The following is a 15303-nucleotide window of genomic DNA, read 5'->3' on the forward strand; positions in this document are numbered from 1 at the left end:
CACTGAAACTAGAAGAAAGTGCATTTATGTAATTACTAGATAGGCATGCTTTTCTATTACTAACAAAAAGGATTTGTTGCCAAGAATGAATTATAGATTCTTGCTATATTTGGAGAGTGCTAATATAGGAAAATTTATATTTAAATACTGTTCAGTGCAATTGAATTCTAAAGTTACATTTTCCTATTAATGTGTTAAATTTAAAAATCCTTGAAGAAAGAAATTTTCTTTTGGAAAAATAAAGAAGGAACCAAAATGTCCCTGATGACAGTCACAACACGTGACTGTTCCAGAGAAATAAAATTAAAAGCTTGTGCTCTGTGAAATATATAATGAATCAGATCACTGGGGGCTGGTCTTGGATATTGGGCAGTGGATTTAAAAATGTTGATCAGAAGTATCTTATATCCACAATCTAATGTTTCAATTGACAAGCATTGTCAGAATGTGTGTCTGTGCTGACTCTTAAGGATGGTTGGTTTGGACTACAAGAACACTGACTCCCTCTGAGTGATCTGCTAATTCTTTGCAGAAAAAAATGGATTTAGAATTAACCTTTGTGGAACATGATTGGTGTCAAATATGCTTTATTTAATGATTGAGACCTGACAGATTAAAGTGCCTCCTAATCCTTAGAGCTTCCTGCTCTTTATAATATTGTATTAGCTTCCAAAGGCAGTTGATCTGAATTATCAGACATCCCATGATTAGGAAAGGATGTAAACAATGACCTCCTTGAGACAAACCCTAGAAATTTTAAAAGCTTGATAACGATCTTTATCTAGATAAAGAGTGGACAAGCAGAATCTTATCATCACAATCCCACCAAAAAAACCCAAAACAACAACAACAACAACAACAACAAAAATCCAAAACCAAAAAAGCAAACAAGCAAAAAACCAACGCAAATAACAAAACTGTAGAAGAAAATGCAGCAAGAACTGTAGTAAGGGAACAGAATTCCAAGGTCATAGGGTGAGTCTGAGGCTAATTCAAAATATAGGTGAGCTTGAGTTTTACTCTCCTATGCTATCGAAAAGTACAGTTTCTTTGTCATGCACCAATTTTTTTTTCAGACTACAACAGAAAATAGAATACATCCATAACTGGAACATCAGTTATTACACAGCATGCATTGAGCTGCTTCTAATGTTCTGACATATTCCTCCTAAACTGCTCCTAGGGATAGGTTTTTGCCCTATGAAATAACTAGGTTTACTTGGAGGTAGAGGCAAGGATGCTCTTTTCACTTCTTAATCTGATTGTTCTTTCTTTCCTCAAATACACTGTGTTGATTGAGAAGCAGTTCCATTCTTTGGTTTGTGACAATTCATTTTACCTTTCTTTCAGTACATTTGGCTTTATTATTTCTTCCCTTACACTGAACACTGTCAGTGCAAGTACCTTTTCTACTGTTAATACCAAACAATTGAACAGTTTGCTTCAGGAAACTAATTCTGCAATGTTACAGGACATAATCTATCTCTGAAATTTATCTCTTTCTAGTCAAACTCTTTCTTGTATAATCCAATTTAGTGAGGGTATCTTTCCTTGATACCTTTGATTCAGCTTTATAATCCAGCATGTATAGCCAAAGAAAACTATTTTTGGGTTCTCTGAGTGATTCGGTTCATCTCAGAATATATGTACTCTTCCTCCTTAAATCTTTTCCCCTTTTTCTTTGTCCTTATTGTAACTCTGATGTGACATGTGGAGAGCATCAAGTTAAGTTGGATGGTGGATTCTATTCTCTGCTGTATCATATGTGTGATGGTCCAGTGGTCACAAAACCAAGGAAAATAAGCAACAAGCTCCTGCAGATTTCCAGGTAAGGGCTTATGAAACCATCAGAAAACCAAAAAGTACAGGCCATAGATTTTATGGTCAAAGAGAGAATGAATAAAGCACAGTGATTGCTAGTGTCAAATTGTAACACAAATATTTGGATATACTTTCTGAAATAATCTGTCTGATAGCAGTGACTGTATTCACCTTTCAATTCAAATTCTCCAATTATTTCCTAGCATTGTCTCTTTAAGTGGTGTATATGTTAACAAAATTTAAGCCCCAAATTTTCATGGATTTTTTTCCCTTCCCCGATTTTTCCCTTACAAAGATTAATTTTGAAGATCACAGTGGTTGCTAATTAATGGAGCCCCCTGCTTGCTATGACAGTATATTGGCTTTTATAAGCCAATGCTCTGCATGATCAGACATCCCAGGGTTAGAAAAGGAAATAAATAGGACCTTACAATACTACATAGTGAAGTACTGATTGGAAAGCTCACTGTTTTTTTTTTTCTTTTTTTCTATACATGTTGTCCGAACCCATTCATTTTTTCCACAAATAAAGAAAGAAACTCCATAATTCAGTCTTAATTCAGTGATGATAGGGAAACATTCCAGTATTTTTAAGAAAAAAGTCCAAGGAAGATTTGGACTAAATATTACTGATTCTGAAATTGCACCCAGATTTGTACCAGAAATACTACTGAGACATAACTGAATTCAGGTTTTGTTTAATAAGTATGATCTCATTTTCAAAGTTACTTTCATTATCTCTTATAGATAACCACAGAGAAAATAAATTATGTGTAGATAGCACATAAAAGCAAGAAGAATATTGAACGAATATTTAAAGTAAAAGCATTTTATCTGCTAAGCATTCAGTAACACATCAGTAGCAAAGAATCTCACTTTCACTTCTAGTCTCACCTACATTTCCTATTAAATGGGGTACACAACAGTTCTGTGGGAAACAGAAAGGTTGAAACTTCCAGATACTGAAGGGTTTGATTTGCAGGAAGAAGCTTGGATTGATGTAAAAATAGAAGTACACAGATATTAAGCAAAAAAAATATGGGCTTATATTTCTATAGTTGTAAGTAGAAATATGCCTTAAGTAAGTAAGAAACTATATTAGATACGATGGCAAAGACTTTTATAGTGTAGTAATGGGATTGTATAAGGTAAACTAGAAGTTTAAATGTTATAATAGAAGCGTATGTGTGTATGTGTAGCAATAGCTTGTCGGTTAAAAGTATAGGCAGTCGGGCAGAGTTAAGTAAAGGTGGTAGGTCAGTAAAGCAAAATATACTTTGAAGCAACATTCTATTGGATTGAAATATATGGTCTTATCAGGAAGAAACTTGTGACTATGTTTTGAGCTATGGCTGAATTCTTGCTTCTCTAAATCTCATGCCTTGAGGCTGATGTGGATCAGAACAATAAACGAACCTTAGCACCATTGTAGTCCCATCCCTTTATTTAAGGCAATGGCAATACAGTTCTACTGACCTGGTCTCCCCACCACGGGGGCCACTGCAAACACCCATAGCCCCAACCACTGTGAGCACCTTTATCACAGAATGCATCTCCTGCTGACTCGTGCAAAATGAGCAGGTTAGTTCAGAGAAATGATAGTCTAGGTGGGTGTTGCACGGCTCAGACTGCCTCTGAAAGCAATGTGGCAGCTGGTACACAACATATTTTGCTGCATCTGTAAAATTAACTTGATTAACTTCTAGCTAGTTAATTAGACTGGTCTGGACTGGAAATCAGAGATGTTTTCCATGTAGCTGGATTAGAAAAAGAATTATACACATTTGTAACAGTGGCCACACACCAGGAAGACTTTCACATAAATGGAAGACTGCACAAAAGTAAGAGTGACTCGGCCCTAGTACCTGGACTACTGTGTCTGGTTCTGGGCTCCTAGGTACAAGAAAGAACAGGAGCTACTGGAAAGGGTCCAGCAGAGGTCACAGAGATGATCTGGGGTCTGAAGCATCTCTCATATGAAGATAGACAGAAAGAGCTGGGTATTTTTAATCCAGAGGGGGAAAGACCCAGAGGGGATCCCATTAATGCATATAAATATCTCAAATGCAGGTGTCAGGAGGATGGTGCAAAGCTCTTTACAGTGGTGCCCAGTGACAGGATGAGAAGCAATGACCATAAACTAAAACACAGGAATTTTTCTCGCAACATGAGGAAGAACTTCATTACACTGAGAGCGGCAGAACACTGGAACAGGCTGCCCAGGGAGGCCATGGAATCTCCCTCTCTGGGGACATTCAAAACCCACCTGAGTATGGCCCTGTGTCGCCTGATCTAGGCAGCCCTGCTTTGGCAGGGAGGTTGGTCTGGATGATCTCCAAAGGTTCCTTCAAACCCTAAAGATTCTGTACTTCTGTGACAAAGACATTGTCAAATAGAAGACAATAAAAATGTCCCCTTCTTTATACTGGGGCTAAAAAAAAAAAAAAAAAAAGAGAGATGCTGACTCAGCTTCTTTTATTTTTGCTCACACTGCCCTGAGGGTGCTGGCAAGTCAAAGAGGACTGTAATAGCTACAACAAAAATGAGGGAGAATAAACAAACAACAAATGGTGGCAGAAAAAAAATACAAAACTATTATGAAGTTGAAATATAGAGATTTTTGTGTTTTCAACAAATAGACAGAATACCGTATAAATAGTTCATTGTTATTTGGGAGAACAAAGCCAGAAAATAAAAAAGGATATAATAAAGCACTAAATATAGTAACATATAGCAACTTAACACTAAGGAAGAAAATAAGAAACAGCACTGGTCAGGGTCAGTAAGAATTGGCTTTTCTGGTTTCAACAAAGAATCTACTTTTAATGACATTTCCAAGTATTTTCATAGATGCTTTCAGCATTTTTCTCCCTCACTTTTTGTTTTTTTAGTAGACAGATATTGATTATAACTTTTTAAAAGACTCATTAATCAAATTTTTAGGGGAAAGGCATTTTGTGTTAGGGAAGCAACTTTTAGAGCAGAAAATGAAAATAGCTATGCTATGAGCAAAAAATTGTGGCATAGATAAATGAAGATATTGCCAGAACCTATAAAAACTTTAATGTCATGGAGAGTGACTAAGCCTTATTGATTATTACAAGTAAGCTTCATCACTACTCACAGAGTCCTGTATGTTTTTGGCAAGTTGTTCATGTGAAAAATAAGCTACAGCAATATAATAGCAAAGTATTAATCTACTGCTTCTGAAACTGTAACAATGCAGGAGGATTTCAAAGTGCTGCTACTGGACCCAGAAGAAAGAATGAAGAATGCTGTGGTTCTGGAAATGCAGCAAACATGTAAAGTATTTTTCACAAGCAACTGAAAATGCAAACAGCTGCTGGGGTTGGTAAAGCTCCGTTTGCTCATTTTAGCAACAGCAAAGTAGCAGGAATTCCCAGCACTGAAATAAGATGATTAACACTGCATGCTGAAAGAGTTTGTGCAAATAACAAATATAAAAGTAATTTCCTTCCTCAGAGAGATTTGAGTTTTTATTAGCATTCCTGTGTCCAAGAATTTTTTTCTTTATCCTTTTAAGAGAACTTCAGCTGAATTAAGTACAATCCTGATGACTTTTTTCTTTATAACTGCTCATTTTATTTTCCTTTTCTAGATTCATATTTAAAAAATATTTTCATTGTTCAGCTGTCCTATCACACAACCTCATAAATCTGCCTGCTGTTAAATGTGCAGTAGTAATTCTTTATCCTGCTCCTCCTTCCTTTCTTTAAATGTTATCAACATTTTAACATATCTAACTGGGACCAAAGGCTTAATAACTTTGTAATGGGCCTAAAATTTTAAACAAAGAAAAAACAAAAAAAACAAACAAACAAACAAACAAAAACCCTCAGGATGACACTTGAAACAGACACATTTTGAGTCAATATTTTGGAATGAAATGTTCAGTTCTGATGAAATTTATTGTTACTGTTCTTCTCAAATTTTTGCCTCCTCAGCATCTCTGGATAAATTTTAGACCGACGAGCATCAGTGGCTGGATTATTCATGGGAATGTTCAGGCTTTAAATCTGGGCTGACATTCTTTCCCTTATTCTCAATTGCACTGAGGTTGGTCTCCAGAAATGTCAAAAAATCAGAGACTGATTCTGATCATCCAGAAACTAATTTCATATTCAACTTTAAAGGAAGAAAATTGTGCAGTCTGCTGGATTTCAAAGAACAAAGGATGAAAGATCCTTTCTGTCTTGGGGTGACTTTACCATGTGCTATGTCTATGTCTGTGTCTATGTCTATGTCTGTGTCTGTGTCTGTGTCTATGTCTGTGTCTGTGTCTGTGTCTATGTCTATGTCTGTCTCTGTGTCTGTGTCTGTGTCTGTGTCTGTGTCTGTGTCTGTGTCTGTGTCTGTGTCTGTGTCTGTGTCTGTCTCTATGTCTTTGTCTGTGTCTGTGTCTGTGTCTCTGTCTGTGTCTGTGTCTGTGTCTGTGTCTGTGTCTGTGTCTGTGTCTATGTCTATGTCTGTGTCTATGTCTGTGTCTGTGTCTGTGTCTGTGTCTGTGTCTGTCTCTATGTCTTTGTCTGTGTCTGTGTCTGTGTCTGTGTCTCTGTCTGTGTCTGTCTGTCTATGTCTGTGTCTGTGTCTATGTCTATGTCTGTCTCTATGTCTGTGTCTGTGTCTGTGTCTATGTCTGTGTCTGTGTCTGTGTCTGTGTCTACGTCTACGTCTATGTCTCCTTCACAGTCAATTTTTTAATGCATGTGAATTCTTGATTTTCTGCACCTTTCCTCTAATTAATATTTTTTATGAGTGGTTTAAAATGTTTTTATATCAAGAGCAGAATTAATTTAATAGGAGTTTCTGTAAAGTTCCTGTATAAGTATCTCTAAACAGAGAGGGTTGTGAAAGCCATTCTACAACACTTTTGGCTAGACATTCAATGAAGTACATATGTATGTAGTAAGAGCACTCTCACCTTATGGGTTTTTTTCTTGCTATTACAACAACAACTCCATAATTTAAACCTCAGGCAAACCTACAGTGATAAATCTTTTCAATTTTGCAACTATGCTGCATAAAACCCAGAACTCAGGAGCATACTCCTTTAATACAAGAAAATTCATGTGCAGGTGTACAACAGGGACTGATCTTTTGCTGTCAAACTCTTAAAAGAAACTTTAAAAGCTCGTGGCTGTACACATCGTATATATTTTACTTATACAAATATCTGATTTATTTTTGCTCTTTATTTTGCTGACATTTATCTGCAAAATAAATATTTGCTGAAACCAATTGTACATATGAATAAAAAGAATCAGTCATTAATTTACATTTCCATAAGATAATATTAAGAATAATGGCATGTGTTGAAAACAGCTTTGGCAATCAGATTAATATATAGTTTTCTGTTTTGGTCAGTAGAAGCTAACAGGACCTTTGTATTTTTTTTTCTTGAGTTTGTTTTGCATATTTTCTATAGTATTCGACATGCAAGTGTCTTTTATTATTTGCTTATAATACAGTAGTTTTATTTTTGTCTTGTATAGAGCTAAAAAATCCATTAAAGAAAATTCTTGATACAGCAAAATACAAGTCACATAGGAAAATTGTTTTCACTTATGGAAGTAATTGTTTGAAGTATGAATCTAACAGAGTATCTGTTTGGGCAATGTCTCAATCCTTTGCTTTGTTTGATGATGTATTCAGTACTTTCAGTAATTCCACTAAAATACAGGGAGACTCTATATGCTGACAAGTTTTGAATCTCTCCATGTTCTGTGCAGAACTGATTTACATCCATGTAGAATTTAAGTATATAAGTATATCACACTACTAGGAAATTCACCTTCTGAGTACTAGATTTCCTGGGTAACTGAAATACTAAATAGCTAAAATGTTTTTGCTGTATAATTACTTGCCTATTTTATCACCACAAACTGTTATTACAAAAACATAAAGAAAGTAAAATGGTGGAAAGGAAAACTGGCTTTTTATATTATGTAAAAGAGGAGCCTCACAATGGTAACTTCCAAACACCTATATTAGAAATTTTCATCTGCTTTAAACTCTGGCAGTTTAAGATTTTATGTAAATGCAGGCACTAGTGTTCCATGAAAAGGAATGTGTCAGGCACTCTTAATTAAAAATAATGTGGGGTTTCATGTTTGAGTCAGAAATTTATGCTTAGTCCAGGAAACAGCAAAGCCATTTGCTCTCTAGCCACATTATGTAAGTAGCCAGCGTCCTTCCAAAATGGCCACTGGCCGTGGGAGTTGGCATGAAAGGATCAGCCGGGTGACATAGCCCTGAGCAGGACACTTTACTGAGGTCCCCAGAGAATCCTGATGCTCACTCTCTCAGCTTGCTGAAAGTTCCTGAGAGTGGTCTGGAAGCAGACCCACAGCTTCACACCTTGTGTTGAAGGAATGAAAAAACCCTCTGTTTTTAATCACAGCATTCTGGAAATCAAAATGTCAAGGTATTAAAACATACTGTAATCCTAACTCAGTACCACAGATGATTTCTAAATAACTATTAAATTAACTGTGCTGTAAAAGCACACATTCTCTATGCCTCTTTCTCACAGGTTACATAATAAAGCTCAAAAACATTATTTAATACTTCACCTGCTTTATTGTAGCGTATCTCCTGGGGAAGAACTCAAGTGAGCCAAGCTCAGAAAAGAAGCATTGCCATACTGCCAGGGGAGACACAGCATTTCTGCAGATGACTTGATTATCAGCAAGTAAGCACAACAGAACAAATGGCTGTGATTCAAGAGTTACTGAAAAAAAGTGTTCCCAGAAAATGCCATAAATTTAGAAACAAAGGAAGAAAAAGCCAAGTATTTGTAACTTACACAACAATGATTAACTTCAAATGAAAAATTACTCAAAGGAATGGGACATTGCAGCCTAATATGTTGCAAGCTTTAGAAAGAATCAACTTTATACCAACATTTTCAAGTGGAAAATGAAGGGGAGAAAGCTTGTTCCCTGCAAATTGCAAACTCACCATTATTTAATTTTCTGCTATATGTTCTTGCCCAGAATAGAGTTCGTTATCAAATTGTTGCAATTCTTCTAAAAATAATTGTGAAAAGAAAACCTTCATCCACATTAAACAAATAGTGATTCAAAAGCCAAATGCTAGAAACAGCAGAATTTCACGGGTCTGATCTGTGTGATGAGGAGACAGATATTTTTCTATTTTATCAATAGTTTTTTCCAGAAATGCTCATCCATGCAAATCCTTATAGCAAAATCATACAGCTAACTAATTTTAAATAAAATCCAAATAAAAATAAACAACTTTAAACAATACTTAAAACCAGTATTTCTTATTTTAAATGGCTCATGACTGGATTTGAAAGGATGTGAATAAAAGACAGAGGATGTACTAGCAAACTGACAACTCTAAAAATTCTCTATAATTATGAACTTTTTTTCACCATAATCTCTCAAAGCAAATTATGCCCAACAGGCTCCATAATCTATTTCATGTAACAGACCCGTTAAATATATATTACAACTCTGTTAAATGAGAGAACCCTATAGTTCTATGGTACACCATATAGCTCTATATTATATGCTATAGCAGTAGATCCTAAAGCTGTTTTGGAGGTCATTGTGGGTAGATGGTAGCTAAAATCATAAATAACTTTACAGGCACTGAGACGGCAGTTTTTAAGAGTTTGTTGGTGCTTTGAAGAACTCTCTCCTCATCTCAACAAACTCTCATTATCCTCCCCCTTGGAATAATTAAGGCATACCTTAAACTTTTGTTTAATCACATATTTAGTCTTAACAATCATAGAAAACTGTAACTTCCCCTTTCAATTTCATTAAGTCCTCTGGAGGGAATTGAGATGCAGGTTGATTTTAAGTAATAAGCTTATATGAATGACCAAACAGGTAACAGAATGGAGGGATCCAGGGTCTGATGTAGTAGAACACCTGCATCCTGAGCATAAATCCCACAGAGGTTCCTTACACACTTAAAATTAAATGCATGTAAAGCTTATGTGCTTCAATGAATCTGGGACATAATATCTAAACTAGATGCAAACAAAATATCACATTATATGAAAGCACATACTGACACTTGTTTCTGAAGTGGCAAAATTCTACAAAAATGTTCAGGAGAACATCAGAAGGATTAGTCTAAAACTGCTTCACCTCCTCCTTGTGAACTCAGTTTCTTTTCCCTCAAAATCATGTTTTCCTTTGATTTCAAAACCACTTCAGCAAATTGCCCACATTAAAATAAAACCAAGAGAATAAGATGCAATTTGATTGGAGATATTTTAGACATCTTGAAAAAGTCTCTGTAATTTTGTGAACTTGGAAGGAAAAAAGCAAGGACCATAGGCTAATTCTGGGTGATTCTGAGGCTGGACACAGGGTATTATAAAGTGTTAACAAGTTACACTTCACAAAGTTTGCATTGTCTGATATCAAAGTACAAAATTATATCCTCGAGTGAAAGTGCAGAGAAGAAAGTTAATTTATATAATTCCTTTTTGCATTGCTCACCCAAATAATATTTCTGTTGAATTATATTGAATGGAACACACTCTGGGGATAGCTAGCCGTTTCCTATGAAAATTGCTATAATCTTGACTAGTGTATCAAATCTAGCATATGAAGTTAACTACTGGCTAAATCCTTGATTGTTCTTAACTAGCCTACTGTGTTCTTAATTTTCAACCCCATCCCCTAAAAAAAATTCTTAAGGGAAAACTTACAATTTTTCAAAAAACTACATTTTTTCAAATCTAGTCCAAAAACTAGAGAGTTCATTTGAAAGTTTTATATACACAAATACAAACTGTGGGACATCCATAGGTACCTCCCGAGTCTAGACATAAGATGAGGTTAATGACATACAATTAATAACTGTGGGAATTTATAGACATCTCTAAACACATCGTTTTTTTTCCTGATCACAGAGTCTTACAAGGTATGAATAATTTTGAAGGAGGACAAAATGAGTGATAGAACCTTTGAACCCTGGAAAAAACAGAGGTTTTGGGGTAGCTACATCCCATTGTCTCTTTCTGGGTGCCTCAAATTGAAACCTGAATATAGAGATGAAAGTGTAATTGTCTTTCCTCAACCTCTGTATATCATTTTCACTGGCTTACTTTTCTTTTTGATGGGAAATGTCGCGGACTTGTTTTAAATCATGCATACTCAGTATAAATGCTATTGAGGAGACAAATAGTTTTACTGGAGACATGAGACTGTTCTAAATATGGCTGAAATAACAGAAATTGTTTCTTTTCATAGTCAAAGTCATAAAGACAAAACCCCCCAGACTTGTCTGAGTTGAATTATGGTAGTCAATGACACAAGTTAGAAATGTTAAATTAGGAAAAAATATCTAGAAAAAAAAATCTATAAAAGAAACTTCTAATGTTCAGGGTGATATTATCAAGTATCTTAACAAATCAGGAATTCAACAAGTGTATCCTGGGGAACAAGCGTAGCAAAGTCTTTAGTGTGACTGTTCCAACTTAAATGCCTGCAACAGCCTTCCATTTTCCTGCTATTTTTTCAGCTTTGTCAAAGGAGTTGACCTTTAAGTAATGTACAGAATACACACAGGCAACATATCAAATTAAACAGATTTCCTGTTTTTAACACATGGCATTTAAACACTCTTTTTATTGAACAATTTATAAAACTTTTATGGAATACTAAAAATTTTTGAGACTTAAAAAATGTTAATCTTATAATTAACAGTCAAGGATGTACTATCTTCACACATGCAAGACACTGATATTCCAAGCCTATTGCTATGAACTTTCCAGTCATACACCACCATCTGCTTTCATGCTAAAGCAGAACCATTGTGTTTTTTTCCACTTGTGAGGGAATTTCACAATGAAGCATACAACACAGCTTAGCTAATAAACAAAGAATGATACATTTAATGTTAAAGTCATAGAGCGTATTTATACAGAAAGGAAAAAGAAAAATGCGCAGCACAGAGTAAACTACCTACCCTTCATAGTATTCCCCACCTATAAAATCCTCCCTGTTTATTGAATGAAAGCAGTCCTGTGGCACTCTCCACTGAGTAGTGAAGATAAATTTTATGTGACAAATATATTTGCTATGCTGCATTTTAATACAGCACAGAAAGGGTTTAAAGTACATTTTTACATGTACAACAGGTTTAAATTAAATCTTACACTAACTTCTAATCTCCAATTAATTTTGGTAATTTGTTGTAAAAAAAAAAAAAAAGAAACGGAAATACTGAAAGCAGTATTAAAGGGAACAGAGATCTCAGATAGTTGCCCTTCCATGTTTATATTAAATCCTCACTTTGGCCCTTTGGTATATAACCACTGCTGACAACTTCAGTTTGAATTTGGAAAATACATTGATTTGTGTGCATAATTTTCTATTTCCTTAGAAAAATTTGAGATAGGCTTCCATTTTTCAAAACTGTCATTTAGAGATATTTCAAAGGTATCAGTTTAGACTAAGTACACTGTGAATTTAGATAAACTGCCTTGATCTAATATATCCATAAGGACAATTATGACTTGAAGGTAGAACAGCCTGCTACAGTTTACTAGTTGAGGAACAATTGAATAAAACCAAGAAATTGCATTTAATGACACTCATCAAGTTGAAACAGATAACTGATGATGAAATTCACTTGCTCTCACACTGGAAGGTGTTCTTATACACTGTAACAAAAACAGTTGGTAACAAAGAGTGTATCTTACTCTAGCTATTAAATCAACAAATTCACCCAACAAATTCTATGGCAAATATTTACAAAATTATTGTGGATGCTCTCATCTCCCATAATTATGAGCTTTCTCTAGATTTCTTGAATAGCAGGTCTCTGAATAGCAAAGATTTATAATCATAGTTCAGTTGTGCAAATTCTGTTTTCATTAGACTAAATTATCAATCTCAATGAAAATTTAGGATAAAATAAAATCATTCTGTGCTACACTTACTTTTCAGCTACTAAATACAGGATCCATCAAGTCATATTCTGATCTATATAAAAGATGCACTGTGACAGTATGAGCTCTGGGATGGAGCTGCCCCAGTGAGCTCCCATCTGATGAACATGTCAGATATGGCAGCCCTGGCTGACCCAGGAGCACTAGCAAAAAAAGGAGAAGGCTGTTCCCTGTCTTGAACAGGGGGCTTTAGAGGGTACAAACAGAGCTCTCTGAAAAGAGAACTTAATTCATCTTCTCCACACAAAAAAGAAAAAGAAAATAAATGTCTAGACAACCTTTGTGGAAATATTAATAGCTGTTAATATCTCAACATCATGTAAGCTTCAGAAAAGCAAAAGGCATCTATTCCAATTTTAGGAAAAAAACCAGATATTTCATGGAAACTGGGTGTTTGACCATTAAAAGAACGGTATGATGATACAGCTGAGATTATGTTCTACAAAGGAGCTACTTGTTTCAGGGTTTCTTTAAAGATTCTCTTATTTTATTCTGTTTTATTGAATGGAATGATTACTGGTGTACCTTATATAGTGTCAGTCCTAACCATCAGAGATTTGGTTACAACTGCAACTTAGTGCAAGAGTCCCCTGCTTTTAATTTGCTCTTGGGGTAGTCATAATTCAGTCTTATTTTCACACATGATTTTTGAAACAAGATCACAGAAAGAGAGAGAGAGAAGTGGTCCCCTTCATTTACACAACTAAGATAAATTTCCTCAGAAGAAAAATTTCCTTGGAAGTGCAGTTAATGGTCAACTCTTTCCAATGTATGAACTCTGCTGGCCTGCACTGGTTAAGTTTCAAAGGAAAAAATGGCTTAGAACTCTGTATTTTTGAATGGGAACCATAAACATGGCGTGGGTTTTTTTTTTTTTTTGCTTGTTTGGTTTGTTTTGTTTTTGTTTTTGTTTTTGTTTTTGTTTTTGTTTTTGTTTTTGTTTTTGTTTTTTTTCAGTCAGTGAAAAAGAAGGTACTTTCCCCAAAGTCTGTGGCACATGGAAGTACTCAGCCCATATAATATCATTCAAGCACAGATTATATCAGTTGTCATGAAAACCACCAAACCATAGAAGACCCCTGGAGACTGGCAGATCAGCTGGAAGGTCAGAAGAAAGCAGCAGACACTGGTGGAAGGAACCACAGGGCAGTTATGCACACATACTGATATGGCCTATTACCACATGATGTCTGTCAAACTGCTGCTTAAACTGAGCATTGCTTACTCCTGGCATAACCCTTGAAAAAAGCCAGAGCCTGCTCTCATCCAAAATACCGCAGATGATGCTGATAAAAAGGATGCCAATTGCATTCTTTGGAACACAGAAGGAAATTCTGGCACATAAAATGTATGTAAATAAATAAAAAACTTTATTGAAATGTTGAAAATACCTCATTGAAGCACTAACCAAACATTTTATGTTTTGTGAAAATACACTTTTTAGTGCCGCTATTTCATGTTGCAGTTTCCACAGCTGCAGTGTATTGTAAGCAAGTGCAAAGAGTATGCCCAGATACTAAATGTGTAGAAAATACTCATGGGATTCAATTTTAACACTGGAAATTTGCAAATACACGATGTATTATAAGCTTGCAAAGGCTACATGGTAAAATATTCTCTGATATCTAAGCAACACATGACCTTTTTTTATCCTTTTGACCTGACAGTCAGTGACTGCTTTCTCATACAGTGAGTGCAATGACCTATTTTTAGACAGTAACACAAGGTGATGCTAGCTCAGATACACTGGCAGTCTAGCAAGGGCATTCTTAACTCTAGCTGCTTTTGCTTCATACCATGGGAAATTCATTAGGAGGATGATACAGTTCTAGGAACATATTTTAGAATTTTTTGGGGGTTATTTTCCTGTACAGCAGTAATGAACTTTAGTGCTGTGAGAATTATCTACTGCAATTCACAACCCATAGTACCTTAAAAGCTAAAACAGCTTTAGAAGCCAGCTATGAAATTTACTCTAAAAAAAGAACTTCCTCAAAAGCAATAATGGAAAACAATTACAATTACAAAACAGAAATATTGATCAGTTTGCCGTATAGCCTTGATTATTTTTACAAAGAAACCAATATTACTAAAAGAATTATTTATTTATTCAAATTCTAATTAAAATATGTTCATTTGATTGATCTGTGCTTTAAGAGCAACAGTAGTGGAAATAATAAATGAGTTGCAGAGTTAAAAAAAAAGCCTTTTTCAACAAAGGATCTTATACAGTGATGGAAAAAAACCCGTCTGTAGAAATGGAAAACACAATCTTTGGAGGAAGTCAACTTTCTTCTGTCCCAGAAATAATACACTGAAAAACACACATTAAAAATGTGCACAAAAGTTTTGCAAAAAGAATGCAATGCTTTTTTCATGAACTCAAATTACAACTCTTAGGAGCTTGCCTGACTGAAATCACCTAATTTACACTGCATATAAGCATTATTCGAATTACCTAAATGAATTTGCTCCTCAGTTAACCAAAAGTAGCTGGGATGAGAAGCAGAGAAATATGACAA

The 15303-nt window shown here is 35.1% G+C and overlaps 1 protein-coding gene across 1 annotated transcript in view; it reads right to left on the minus strand.

Annotated features, from left to right (window-relative positions):
• Positions 1 to 15303, minus strand: part of EYS (eyes shut homolog) — a 706383-nt gene that overhangs the window by 171604 nt on the left and 519476 nt on the right. The window lies entirely within an intron of this gene.

The sequence above is a fragment of the Cinclus cinclus genome, chromosome 3, assembly GCF_963662255.1.
Source record: "Cinclus cinclus chromosome 3, bCinCin1.1, whole genome shotgun sequence".
NCBI lineage: Eukaryota > Metazoa > Chordata > Aves > Passeriformes > Cinclidae > Cinclus > Cinclus cinclus.